Below are 14,150 nucleotides of genomic sequence, written 5' to 3'. Positions count from 1 at the left end.
TCAAAGGTGCTGTGGAATGTATATCAATCGGTCTATCGGAAGTTTCTGGTTGATTCATTTAGTGCAAGAAGGCTCACATAAAAGCTTGTGCAGATTATACTTTGGCTTGCAAGGTGACAAGACGATTGAGGAAATCGACAGTATATTGTCGGAGAGATCAAGTTGTGGAGACCATCCGTTTGTACCGTGGTCCAGAGCTGTGAATGCGAAATTCCTTTATAATTCTCAATTTATTTATTTTTATAGTTCATGTTTGTATTGATCCAACTTTGCTTATTTTCTGAGTTTTCATTGTAAGAATGTGCTGTATCTTGGAAAAGGAAGATAAACAGTTGTGGTGCAAAAAGAAAATGTAATATCGTTTGCGTAAACCACAGTGGCTGTTTTGCTGGCTTTGTCTGTCGTGGATGGTGGAGTATGGTTGTCCAAGTGTACCTGGGAATTATCATGCTGGTTGTAATTCAGCCAAGCAAGGTTTTGTTCCACCTTCACCCTGGCGCACCCAAGAGATGCATTTTAACTGGGTCTGCTGGGCTTTGGGAATGTCTGCCTGGATTTTAGCTGTGGCCCCAGTTTTTCTGGGAGTAGATGAGAGAACTTTGGATCTACCAGATCCTGGAAGAGGATACAGACATTGATCCTGCTACCTTTTAAGAAATCTTGCAGACACAGTTCCTGTGGCTGGCTTTGTTCTCTGGCATATCTTATTCGAGGTTGTGCTTGATGTCTACAACTGCACCCAAACATCAGCCAGGTTGGCAAACAAAATTTAGGAAGAACAAGCAATCTCCTCGTGGAGCACAAGGGAGGCTCCTGCAGGGAAAACTAGAAGTGGTGGATGACACTCTTGGACCTGACCAACCTGCACTTAAGGTAAGGTGCCTCGATGCTTACTGTCCCAAGGGTTCAGTTTTGCTTATAAATTAGGATGGGAACGGGTGAAAGTGACCCAATGGTCGGTAAATGGATCGGTTTGGAAATCAGAATTGTCTTATGTGTCAAGGATTGAGTTGTTTGGAGAATTAATGTGGATTATAACATTTATGCAGGCCATGGCAGTGTAGGAACATGATCGACATTTTTGCATGACAATGTTTGAGAAAATGGTGGTGTAAACTGCAGTGCCAGTCAAAAGTTTGGACACCTATTCATTCAAGGTTTTTTTTTTAACTTTTTTTTTCATTGACTGGTGAAGACATCAAAAATATGGAATTATGTCGTTTCTATAAAATTGTTAAACAAATCAAATTATATTTTCTATTCTTCAAAGTAGCCACCCTTTGCCTTGACAGCTTTGCACACTCTTGGCATTCTCTCAACCAGCTTCATGAGGTAGTCACCTAGAATGCTTTTCCAACAGTCTTGGAGTTCCCACATATGCTGAGCACTTGTTGGCTGCCTTTCATTCACTCCGCAGTCCAACTCATCCCAAACCATCTCAATTGGGTTTCGGTCGGGTGATTGTGGAGGCCAGGTCATCTGATGCAACACTCCATCACTCTCCTTGATCAAATAGCATTTACACAGCCTGGAGGTGTGTTTTGGGTCATTGTCATGTTGAAAATCAAATGATGGTTCCAGTAAGCGCAAACCAGATGGGATAGTGTATCGCTGCAGACTGCTGTGGGGGGCATGCGGGTTAGGTGTGCCTTCAATTCTAAATAAATCGCGACAATGTCACCAGCAAAGCACCATCACACCGCCTCCTCCATGCTTCATGGCGGGAACCACACATGCAGAGATTATCCGTTCACCTTCACTGCATCTAACAAGACCTGGCAGTTGGAACCAAAAACCTCATTTGGACTCATCAGACCAAAGGACACATTTCTACCGGTCTAATGTCCATTTGCTCGTGTTTCTTAGCCCAAGCAAGTCTCTGCTTCTTATTGGTCTCCTTCAGTGGTGGCTTCTTTGCAGCAATTCGACCATGAAGGCCTGATTCATGCACTCTCCTCTGAACAGTTGATGAGATATGTCTGTTATTAGAATTCTGTTAAGCATTTATTTGGGCTGCAATCTGACATGCAGTTAATTGGTTATTTCTGAGGCTGGTAACTAATAAATGTATCCTCTGCTGTTGAGGTAACTCTGGGTCTTCCTTTCCTGTGGTGGTCCTCATGAGAGCCAGTTTCATCATTGCGCTCGATGGTTTTTGTGACTGCACTTGAAGAAACTTTCAAAGTTTTTGAAATTTTCTGGATTGACTGACCTTCATGTGTTAAGGTAATGATGGACTGTCGTTTCTCTGCTTAATAGTTGAGTTCTTGCTATAATATGGATTACTACAGTACAGACAAAATAATGGTCTTTTACCAAATCAGGCTATTTACTGTATACCAACCCTCCCTTGTCACAACACAACTGAATGGCTCAAACACATTAAGAAGGAAAGAAATTCAGCATATTAACTTTGAACAAAGCACACGTGTTAATGGAAAAGCATTTCAGGTGAGTACCTCATGAAGCTGGTTGAGAGAATGCCAAGAGTGTGCAAAGCTGTCAAGGCAAAGGGTGGCTACTTTGAAGAATATAAAATATACTTTGATTTGTTTCACACTTTTTTTTTGTTACTACATAATTCCATGTGTTAGTTCATAGTTTTGGTGTCTTCACTTGATCTACAATGTTGAAGATAGTAAAAATAAAGAAAAACCCTTGAATGAGTTGGTGTGTCCAAACTTTTGACTGTTACTGTAGGTAGGGTCTCAGGCTCATGTCTCAATATATAGCATGGTTCTTAGGGAAGTGTAATGATTTGTGTTCAAGTATATTGCTCAATTTAAATAAAGGTTTGAAGGCATATGAATAAATTCTAGGTTGTACTGCCATTTTATCCAGCATATATTACAACACCCTAACACCTTACATTAGTTGTTTGTGTCCTTTATAACATTCTTAAAAACAGTAAGTTTCCTGTTTGGAATAATTTTTCAATTTTGTTTGGTTGTTTGGTTAAAAAATATTGTTGCAGTTATGGGGGTATATTGAGGAATTTCAAAGCAAAGTTAGGATTGTATCGAGTTGCTCGGTTGGTGGACATGTAGGAGACATCTCAATGTAAATCAAGTAAGGAAACTGAGCTTAAGTGTTACTTGTCACCACAGGGAGGGGGGTGCTGTGTTAGAAAGGGATTAAGACTAATTTCCCCCAGAATGTCATTGCCACGTGTGACCTGCGTTTTTGTATTTACAAGCCAGCCATGAAAAGTGCATTTTTATAACCACAGCCATACCAACAAACAAGCAAAATGGGCCGAGCAGGCAGAAGCCTCGCCCTCCCAGTTTCCTTGCAAATAATCCACGCCCGATGGTGGATGATTGATGGGTATGACGTCAGAAGGAGGATGTTGATTTGGCATGTGAGGGAGACGACGGAGCAAGGAGATGGCGAGTATGAGCATCGCATTACGGCTGGCTTTCCTTTGACGCATGAAGAAGACTGCACAATTATCATATTCGTGCTGAGGCAAATTGGCTCGTGTGGTGGAGCAAGATGCTGGCCATTGACTCTTGGCTGGGTCGTGAGAGACTGACCTCGAAGCCTCGTGTATGTCACCGAAGGGAGTGGCGCGATTCTGCAGATAGTGGCATCAGCAAGCGTGATCAAAGAGGAAGCTGCACGGCGGTTGGTGAACCCTGGTGTTGAATACCGCCTTAAATTTCCTCACGTACATTTCCCGCCCAGAGAGCGGCTCGGCGCCATTTTTGGGCGCAGCTTCCCACGCAGGATGAAGTGCAAGTTGCTGGTGTGTGTATCTGTGGTGGGTTAGAGTATAAACCCCTTGTGCTGTGCTTCCATTGCTCTGCACTGGCCGCCCTGCCCCTCCCGCGTGCGCCATGATCTGAGGATCACGTGCCTGCCTCCGAAGGAAAACTGTTTGGTGATCCGGTCTCGTCGGTGTTGATCACCCATCCGCCACAATTGGGTCGGGGAGATTAATCTCAAACAAGGAAGCCACAACAAAGCCCTGCTCACACTGCACGGCAGACAGACTAAAAAGGCATATTTGTATTTACTATGACTGCCGTTTGACATTTTGACCGAATTATTAATTGGTCTTCTCCATATTCTCTTAAGTGTGGAACAGCCATGAGGAGATCTGTGGAAGGGAGAGGAATGGGGCAGGGGACACAGGGTAACCAAGATGAACACTAAAGGGACTTTCAGGAAGGAAAGCAGGGAATTTGAAGGAGGTGGGTTTGGGGCGAATTATCGGGGTTAGAAAAGATCATGGTTTTGGATGGGGAAGATAAGAGATGGTGGTGAACAGCTGTTTTGAAGAGCTGGAGGGAACAGTGGGATTAAAGAGAGTGCATGAGTTTGTTACAAAAGGTGGGAAAAGAGGAATGAAAGAGTGAAGGTGAACAGCTTTGTACTCGAATTATTTGCGGGTAACCCATAGTGCTCGCTTTGCAATGGTTTGGGATATACTTGGGTTTAATTACTTTTCCAGTAATTGTTTTCACAGATCACAATCTGTTCACTTTTTATAAAAGTTAGGATAAAGATCAGAGATTGATGAAATGGAGCTTGACTTTATGAGAATTAAACATCGAAGGCAAAGCCAATGTGATTGCAAATACTCTGATAGGATATGAATAACTCTGGAATTGTTTTTATTGTTAGTTGGGGAGCAAGAATCTTACATTGGTTGTTTGTTGCTTTGGTAATTCGGGTACCCAGTCAAATGGACTGGGTAACCGATTGTTTTTCTTCTGTTTATTATTTATTCTTTTTCCGCCGGCAATTTGCGGGTTCTTTCGCTTTAAAAATTATTTTCTCAGGAACGGTAAGTCCGATCGACACAATTTTTACCATAGTATGTATTTTTTGATAGCATATTTAATTGATAATTATGACGTCATAGGTCATGTTTGTACGGGCACCATCTTGAAAAAACCGATAAATTTTGGACCTCTGTATCTCAAACAGTGCAATGGAAATTTTTTCGCTTCATACATTTTAATAAGCTCCTCATGGGGAACAAGGGTGATTTTTCGTGACGTCATTAGTGAAGCGGTATGCCCGTGAAAATTCGTCAAGTGGAACGCTGCATGGGAAAAATCTGAAATTTCGCATCCACACAAAAAAGCAGCGAAGAAAAAATTTATTATGACGTCATGGGTCACTTGGTTCGGCAGCCATCTTATTTTGAAAAAAATAATTAAAAACATCTTCTCCAGAACAGCTGAACAGATTGAGGCGAAACTTTACACCCACATTCCCCATGACATTCTTTTACAAGTTTGTTAATTTCTTATTGTTAGGTCACATGGTTTGGTGGCCATCTTGAATTTACCCTAAAACCTTCAAACATCTCCAGACCAGCTGGTCAGATCAAGGGGAAACTTCACATACGTATTGCACACGTGTAGTGAATATAAGTTTGTTAATGAATAATTGATAGGTCACATGGTTTGGCAGCCATGTTGGATTCAATAATTATATTAAATGTTTTCTCTGGAACCACATAACCTATCGAAGCAAAACTTGGCAACTATAATCTACCCCCATGCCTGCATATATGGTAAAAATTATGAAGTCACATGGTTTGGAGGCCATCTTGGATAGAAAAACGCACCTTGTCTGATCAACACGGAACTTAACAAACAAAATCCACTTCCCCAATGGAGGGAGAATTTAAACTTTTGTTGTCATAGGTCACATGGTACGGCAGCCATATTGGATTGAAAATTAATAACTTTAAAAATCTTCTTCTCTGAAACGGCTGAACAGATCGAGGAGAAACTCCACAGGTATGACCACCTTTCCATGTCAAACAAAAAGTTATTTCCCCCTTTTGATGTACGACACCGTTTGGCAGCCATAGTGGATTGAAGGAAAGATATTAATTAATGTTTACTCTGGAACTACTGCATCAATAAATGTGAAACTACAGAGTTATGATGGAACAGTCATGAGGAATGAAGGGTTGAAATTTTAACTCGATTGGGCCCACGGTTTGGCAACCATGTTGGATTGAAGGGGAAATATGAAGTAATATTTACTCTGGAACCGCTGTGTCAATGTATGTGAAACTTAACAATTATTATCTGGACGATATTTGAAACATAGTTTTAAAATTTCAATCCAATCGGCCACACGGTTTGGCAGCCAGAATTATTTAATTATTTGAATTTGAGAACTTTTAGATTTTTTTTTTTCCAGAAGGCTCACTTGGCTGCACCTGCATGCGTTTGGTTCAGGAATAGCAATTCAATTGATACCGACAATGTCCCCAGGAAAAAGGGCTGACTGCATACGTAATAAATAGATTGAACACTTTGTGCCACCCAGTTCGTAACTCGTCAGCCCCGCGTTGTATCGAAGCAAGGCTGCATTTGTATCACCATTAAATAATGTTTTCTCTGGAGCCACTTATCTTATCGAAGCAAAACTTTGCAACTGTCATCTACAGAAAGTCTCACGTTGTATCAAAGGCGAACGTCTGGGTACCCGGTCATCACTGCCAGCAGTTATAAAGTGGCAGTTCAAGTTGTACTTGCTATTGTATTAGTAATTGCTTGCATTAAAACTTTGGTTTCAATCTGTTTGAAGAAAGTAACAAGTATGGTGATGGTACTCTGCAAAGAATACCTAGAAAATGATAGATCCTGACAATGAAGGCAAATCTCAAAGTCCTTGTGAGGGGTTTCCTCAAATGGATTATGATTATGTGGATTATGTGGAAGAAATGGAAATGGAGAGATTGTGCAAAATACAGGTTTCACAGTTGATTGATGAATCTAATTGAGAATACATTGCCAGTCTGGCTGACAAGATTGGGAGCAAGGTATGAAGATTCTGCAATACCTTTTCCTTGAGCTTGTATTAAAATTGATTATTATATGTGTGATTAATTTGCATGAAGAAGATTGTGACAAAGACTGGTCACACGGGTTTTCATGTACCTCTCGTGTACAAGATAAAAGGATGGTGGGCAACACTTTTGCACTGAATCTTTATTGGAATGATATTATTACTTGTGGTGTTGATAATACTTTTCAAGTGTGCGTTGCCTTTGCTGATTGGCTACCGTTTTAAGAGTAAAGCCACCAACGCTGTGATGTTTCTTCAAACAGTATTCCCTTGTAAGGATTCAGATCCTAATGAGGAATTTAATGTCCTGTGTAATATTGAGATTTGAAAATCCATGGGTTATTGTAAGGAGCAGCATGTCTGTGCCTATGGGCAAATGTCATCCTTGATGCAACTATCAGTCTCACTGCCCTTGATCCCAGTTTTGCTTCCTATCAGGAGTGAAAACGTTCCTGCCTTCCCTTATGTCACTTCTTCATACACCAACACACGGACATAGTAATCGTGAAACTTTCTGCACTGATTCTGGATCACGGTGCAGGAGTATGCATTGCAGGTGTTGCTGGTGATTTTGCTCCGCATGCAGTGTCCACATTTGAGACATTTGACGCTCCAACCATGTGTATAGATATCCCAGCAGTTCTGCTCCTACTGTATATCCCTGCGCCATCCCACGTGTGTCGTGGTGAACTCCAACAACAGCGTCTCACACATGATGCCCATCTCCGCTCTGTCCCATGCCACGATCCTGACTCAATGAGCCGAGTTACTCATTCACCACGATGGAAGATGAAACTTCGGGGAGACTTCAGGGAGAAGGTCTGGTATGCGGTGTTGGACTCCAAACAGGAGACGCTTATGACCGGCTCTTCTTTCTCATTAAAGCAATGTTATGAGCTTCCCAACTCCCAGGTCGTTACCATCTGAAGTGAGCGATCCACTGCCCTGGACCCCTTAGTAACTTGTGCTTGGAGGCTGATGTCCCGGAGCAGAGATGCTCGTTCAAGACCGATCGAGTCTGAGTTAAATTGTTGATCAGGTTAATTTTGTTTTGTCCTTTGTTTTTTAGGACAACAGGGGGAGTATGGTGGAAAATTTCTTTTAAAATATTAGCTCTGGTTTTTTTTTTTTTTGTTTGGCTGTGGCCAAATTAAGCTTAATAATTGATTTAACTTTGCAAATACAGGCTTTTTGCCCTTATAATAAATATATTAGTGAAACCTTAATGATTGATTTGAAAGCTCATGACAAACATGATTATTACATTCATTTTATGAGTGTGTATCTGTATATCTGTGTTCGGTGTTAATTAAACCCATGTTTGAGTATTCATTGATTTCATTGAAGCTTGTGTAATTACAAATATGAGCCCCATGGACACGCATATAGGGTTCATGGGGACATAATTGATATAACTCTCAACTCTTATTGCAAGTTAAACTAATAGCTAACAAAATGCTTATGGAAAGTGAAAGTGGGGTTTTTAGATGAATAATATTGTGTTATAAACCCACTCGCCCAGTAGCGTATGAAGCAAGTTGGAATGTTCGGCTGAAAAACTCACAGATGCAAAGCTCAGGGGAGTGACAAATGTATATTCAAACTTGATGAGTGCATGGCGATGTACCATGAGTCTCGATTCTCACAATGTTTCTTTGTTCGTTACCCCTCCCTATTCCAATAGTATACTGTGGTCATAAAATACTGCACGCAGCTGTGTATTATCAGAACACCCCACCTTTTTTAACCTTGACATGAATATTTTTTTAGCTTGGGAAACCTCTTAATGAGCTATTAAGATGTCAGTAAGTTTCAATAACATGTACTGTTCTTTATCTCACCCATGCCCCCTCCTTTCCCCTTCCGATGCAAATAATTTTGCTATAAAAAAGCCAGGCTTAAAAGACAAAAACAAGAGGAGGTACGCAAGGACTCATCTTGGTGTTCCTCTGTCCAAAGGAGCTGTTTGGGTGTCAGGGACCGAATCGTTGAATTGTGGGTGTGGGGGGGGGGGGTGAAGAAGTCGTAAGTTGGGTCACTAGTTTTCAGACTGCGGGCACTACAGCCTGAAGAACCCCCACCATCTTGGTTGTACGGTACCTCCTCGCTGCCTAATTTAGGATCACACATGTGTGTAATCATATTTAAGCCATGGTCTTGCATGGGTGGAATGCATGATTGATTATTGGGTTGATGTGTGAGTGTGGGGGAAGGTCCACCCGATCCATGTCACTAACCTGTACCAGAAGGACAGGGCCCACGGCAATTTGGATGAGGTAAATTGGTATGGTTCCACAGGTAATGTTGGGTATTGTGGTATCCACCAGGGAACGCGGTCATGAGAAAAGGGTTGTACAAACGTTAATGGGTTTTTGGTTAAAGTTTTGTCTGTTACGGTCGGTTTTTGTGTGCTTTCTGACATTTTCTATCCGCCCCAGGAGTTAGGAGCGAGGAACCAAGAGTTTTGTAAATAGTTGAATTGTTCTGTTTAAGGGGAGCAGACCGTTAAGGAGAATAGCTAAGTTAGCTACAGCTCGTTTCCCACAGCCCCTCCTAATTTATTTAATAGGCTAATTAGGTGTGAGTCAGTAAGTGATAAGGCTGGAAACAGTAACGCTTGCATTGAACCTTGCAGGAGGTACGGTTCCGGGGGTGGGGAGTGATGTGTACATCTGTGGGGTAGATACAGGAATCCCATTATGAAGATGGGAATGTATAATATGGCATGGTCCGTGGATGGCTATGAGACATCTCGATGTAAGTTAACTAGGGAAACTGTGAGCCTAAGATTGTTTACACGTCACCACATTACGGGGAGGGAGGGCGGTGGTGCTGTGTTAACTTGGGAGGGTTTAAGGCTCGTTCTCCCAGTGTATGATTGCCCCCTGGGACGTTTTCCTACATTTTTGCATTTACAAGGCTGGCCATAAAAGAACCACGTTTTTACAGCAACAAAAACACCAATAACCGGCAGACTAAACCTCACCTCCCTGGTTTCGTAACCGGCAGGCCACACCCCCGAGGTTCATGATTGGTCAGGGTGACGTCAGAACTGCAGATCGAAGAGGATTGAGTGAGGAGTGCAGTTTGAACAGGAGGTTCCCTCTCTAGTTCCTTCCTCAGCATGGACAAAAGCTGTGTGATTCTTATTGCTTGTGCTGGTGCGAATTTGCTTGTGTGCTTGAGTAAGATGCTAGCTATTGTCTGTTCAGCTGGTTCATGAAGTTTATGTGCTTTGAGAGGAGAGGAAGAGAAGGAGAAGAGCGTGTCTCTCAGATAGAACTCGGCAGTATCCCTTGTTGTATGAGTGAAGAAGAAGGTGGCACCATTTTTGTTTGTGTGGACCTGGTACTGAGAGGGAGCAGTGTTGCCAATTTCAATCGTGAGAAGGAACTGTAATGGCGACTTGTGAGTTCTTGCCGTTGAGGACCACCTGCATGAAATGTCTCACGTACGATGCCACGCAGAGCTACTTCGTGCCGTTTTGTGTGTTTTCCCACACAGTGGCTTTGCGGTTCAAGGATCACCAGGCCACTAAAAGTCGTCTCTTGACGCAAATCTGAGTGCCCGCATAAAGGAAGGATTTTCTTTTCTTTTATCTTTCCCCTTGTCTGTTTTTGTGACCGAGTGGAGACGTCTCAAGTTAGGATTTAGTTTTACCTCACTTTATTTTATTTTCATTAAACCATTATTTCTTGAATTCCCCTGTGTTCGTCTATTAAATGTGAGTTCGAGAATAAATCCAAGTGCTTCCATTCTGGTACGCGCCTTCACCCACCACTGCTCACCTCCGAGTTAAAACCGTTCGGCTATCGTCCAGGCTGGTGTTAACGGGCTGGACACAACAGTATTATTTATTTAGTTCGGGTCCCATTAAGTGTGGAGTCAGGCCAGCTGTGCAATAAGCCAATGGGTGGAAGACACAGCTCAACCAATTAAGTGTGCTGGCCTTTGGCCGTGTTATATGTCACGTGATATCCATCAACCAATGAGATTGCATATGAATGGAAAAGCCAAAAAAAGTGGTCTTTAAAGGCTCAGGTGGTGGATGAAAATTCCCCTCGGACAATCCCTGGATCGGACTTGAGCTGTGTACCAAATTTGGTAGTTGTCGGTCCAGCGGTCCTTGCAAAAAACGCAGACAGACAGACAGACATCTGGTGAATCTTATTTATTAGATAGCTGGTTCCACCGAACGGCTAACAAGACTATTGAGTTGTCCAGTCAAGTGGCTCCACCACTCCACCAGATTTTTGTTCACGGGTATTTCAGCAGTTTTGCGATTTTTTTTTTTTTTATTTTCTTCTGGAACCATGGGTTCGAATTCCATCAGTCTGCAAAATTTCAACTTTCGAGGATGGCACTGAGGATGTACTCAATATAACAGTGAGGCCGAGGTCACATTTGCCACGGCGGCCTTGGGGTCTCCAAAATCTATGGCCACTAGCAATTATACGGCGGCCGCAGTATTTCCAAGGTCACACAATGTAGCAGTCACATATATTTTTATTTTTCGGGTAGCCGCACGGCGTATTTATAAATTGTGGAGACCGAAAACGTGGGGGTGCCGTACGGTCTTTGATTTGATGTCGCACGGTGACCTTAGGGCGTCCCTGCGGCGGCCATAGAATTTTCAAGGCAGACGCAAGGCGACCGCAGGGGGGCCCAAAGGCGAACGTGCGGCCAGACGGACGGTAACGAGTGGGTATATATACCAGTTCTTTTTTTTACTGAAATAAAAATATACCAGTATATATAACTGAATATACTATAACTATAATATACTGTGGTGCCCCCAGAATCGGAACACCCCATTGTTTGAACAAATTGGAATCCGAACAATTTTTTTTGAGAAAATTTTGCCCTAAAAACCCAATACATTATAAAAAACTGAACACAACATGGCGTTCATGTTTGTTCATGTGTCTCCCCCACCTGTTCGAGCCGCATCTTCGCGCTTTGTTCATTGAGTTCGTCGGTGGAAGTCCTCGTGAAAGCATCTCTCGTGTGTCGATTGATACTTTAGGCCTCAGTCACATTTGCTCTACGGCGAGGATACGGCGGCCATACGTCCTCTGAATTGACAGAAACGTGTGGCGGCCGCAGAGAAACTGAGGTGGCCTCAGGGAGGTCCTACGCCGTTTGGCTATCTTTTACAGGCTGTAGGGGTCGCCGTGGAATTATAACGCGGAGTTATACGTTTTTTCATTTCTACGTTCGCCGTAGCAATTCGACAAAGCCAAGCTATGACGTAGATGTGTTCCACGTCGACCGTACGTAGGGCGTACGGTGGGCTTGCGTTATTTGTGCGGCTGCCGTAAGCTCTTCTCAATGAAAAATGAATTTTCCCAACCCCCAAAAAATTACGGCGGCCGCATTATTTCCACGGTCGCCGTACGGTGGCCTTAGGGCCCCCCTGTGGTCACCTTGCGGGTACCTTGAGGCGAACTTGCGTCTGCCTTAAATTCTATGGCCGCCGCAGGGACGCCCTGTGGTCACCGTGCGACATCAAATCAAAGACCGTACGGCACCCCCACGTTTTCGGTCTCCACAATTTATAAATACACCATGCGTCTACCCGAAAAATAAAAACATATGTGACTGCTACCGTGACCGTGGAAATACTGTGGCCGCTTTATAATAGCTCGTGCCCGTACATTTTGTAGACCCTCCGGCCGCCGAGCCAAATGTGACTTAGGCTTGACCTCGTGTTTTCACCTTCATTTGTGATGTTTGTTTTTTTTAATCATCTTGTGTTTTAATTAATAACAAAAAAAGCAATACGATCACGTGGTGTGACGGACTGTCGGGCAAGGATTGAATTTCACAGTAAAACCAGTTGTAATTTGGAATATCCATAATTACCTCAGCCCGATGCGTTTGATGAAAGTGATTGTGGTTCTGCGGGCATCATGTTTGATGAGCTGCCCCGGGGGCAGCACTCTCGCCGAGTGCGCGAGCGATCGGAACCCAGGCCAGAGCTCGAGCCTGTGTGGACCTTTGGATGTGGTGATTGTACCAGTTTACAAACAATACACCACCACCGAAGGTCATTTACTCATCTTATTTTATCTTAAACATGGGTAATTTCAGTTTAAAGTGTCTTGAAAGTGGGTTTTCTTTGGGTCCACGAACGGATTAATTCACTCCATTATTTCTTATTGGGAAAATATTTTTGGAATCCGAACTTTTTGCAATCCGAACAGCCTCCTGGAACGAATTAAATTGGGATTCTGGGGGCACCACTGTATGGACCAGCGTTTCTCAACCTTTTTACCCTTGTGGAACCCTTGAAATAGTTTTCATGTCTCAGGGAACCCCTGCATAAAAATTATTATATGCCATTATTAATATCTAGCTCTTTTATATTTTTATCGTAGTTCACGTGGTAAATATAATATATATTTTTTCGGATACCTGGTTTAAGGAAAAAATGACCCCCTTTTTGTCAAATTTATTGGCAATAACAGTCCACGTCATCAGTGGTGACGTCATCACGTACAGGCCGTGTGCCGTGTTCAATGACGAGTCGTTATTCCGGGCGTCCATCACGCTTCGTGGTTGTTATGGTTGTTATAAAACATTCCCTATGGTTGTTATAATTGTAAATAATACAAGAGGTTGAAGCCTCTATTATAATAACCAAGGAGTTTCCAACAATATGCCGTACGTGTAGAGTAAAATTACGAATATTAAATCAAACAAAAACTACTCAAAATAAATTAGCCTATTTATTGCTGTTTCTCACGGAACCCCGAGCGACCTCCTGCGGAACCCCGGTTGAGAAACAATGGTATAGGCAAACACCTATACTCCGATCTCTAGCGGTAGCGCACGGAGGTCGTATGTAGGTCCACGGCGGGCATAGGGGAGCCGTGCGTCGACCGTGGAAATAGAGCGGCCGCTGTATTTTTTGGGGGTTGGGAAAATTCATTTTTCATTGAGAAGAGCTTACGGCAGCCGCACGAATAACGCAAGCCCACCGTACGCCCTACGTACGGTCGACGTGGAACACATCTACGTCATAGCTTGGCTTGTCGAATTGCTACGGCGAACGTAGAAATGAAAAAAGTTATAACTCCGCGCTATAATTCCACGGCGCCCCTACGGCCTGTAAAATATAGCCAAACGGTGTAGGGCCTCCCTGAGGCCACCTCAGTTTCTCTGCGGCCACCGCACGTTTCTGTCAATTCAGAGGGCGTACGGCCGCCGTATCCTCGCCGTAGAGCAAATGTGACCTCGGCCTGAGTGATCACAAAGGGCTTGGCTTTATATTGTATTTGATTATATAGACCTGCGCTGGTATTATTAACCCATAGTTGTTTATC

The sequence above is a fragment of the Eptatretus burgeri genome, chromosome 1 (assembly GCF_056783735.1).
Source record: "Eptatretus burgeri isolate ZD-2024b chromosome 1, Ebu_testis_v1, whole genome shotgun sequence".
Classification (NCBI taxonomy): Eukaryota; Metazoa; Chordata; class Myxini; order Myxiniformes; family Myxinidae; genus Eptatretus; species Eptatretus burgeri.
Note: the sequence above shows the minus strand (reverse complement) of the source record.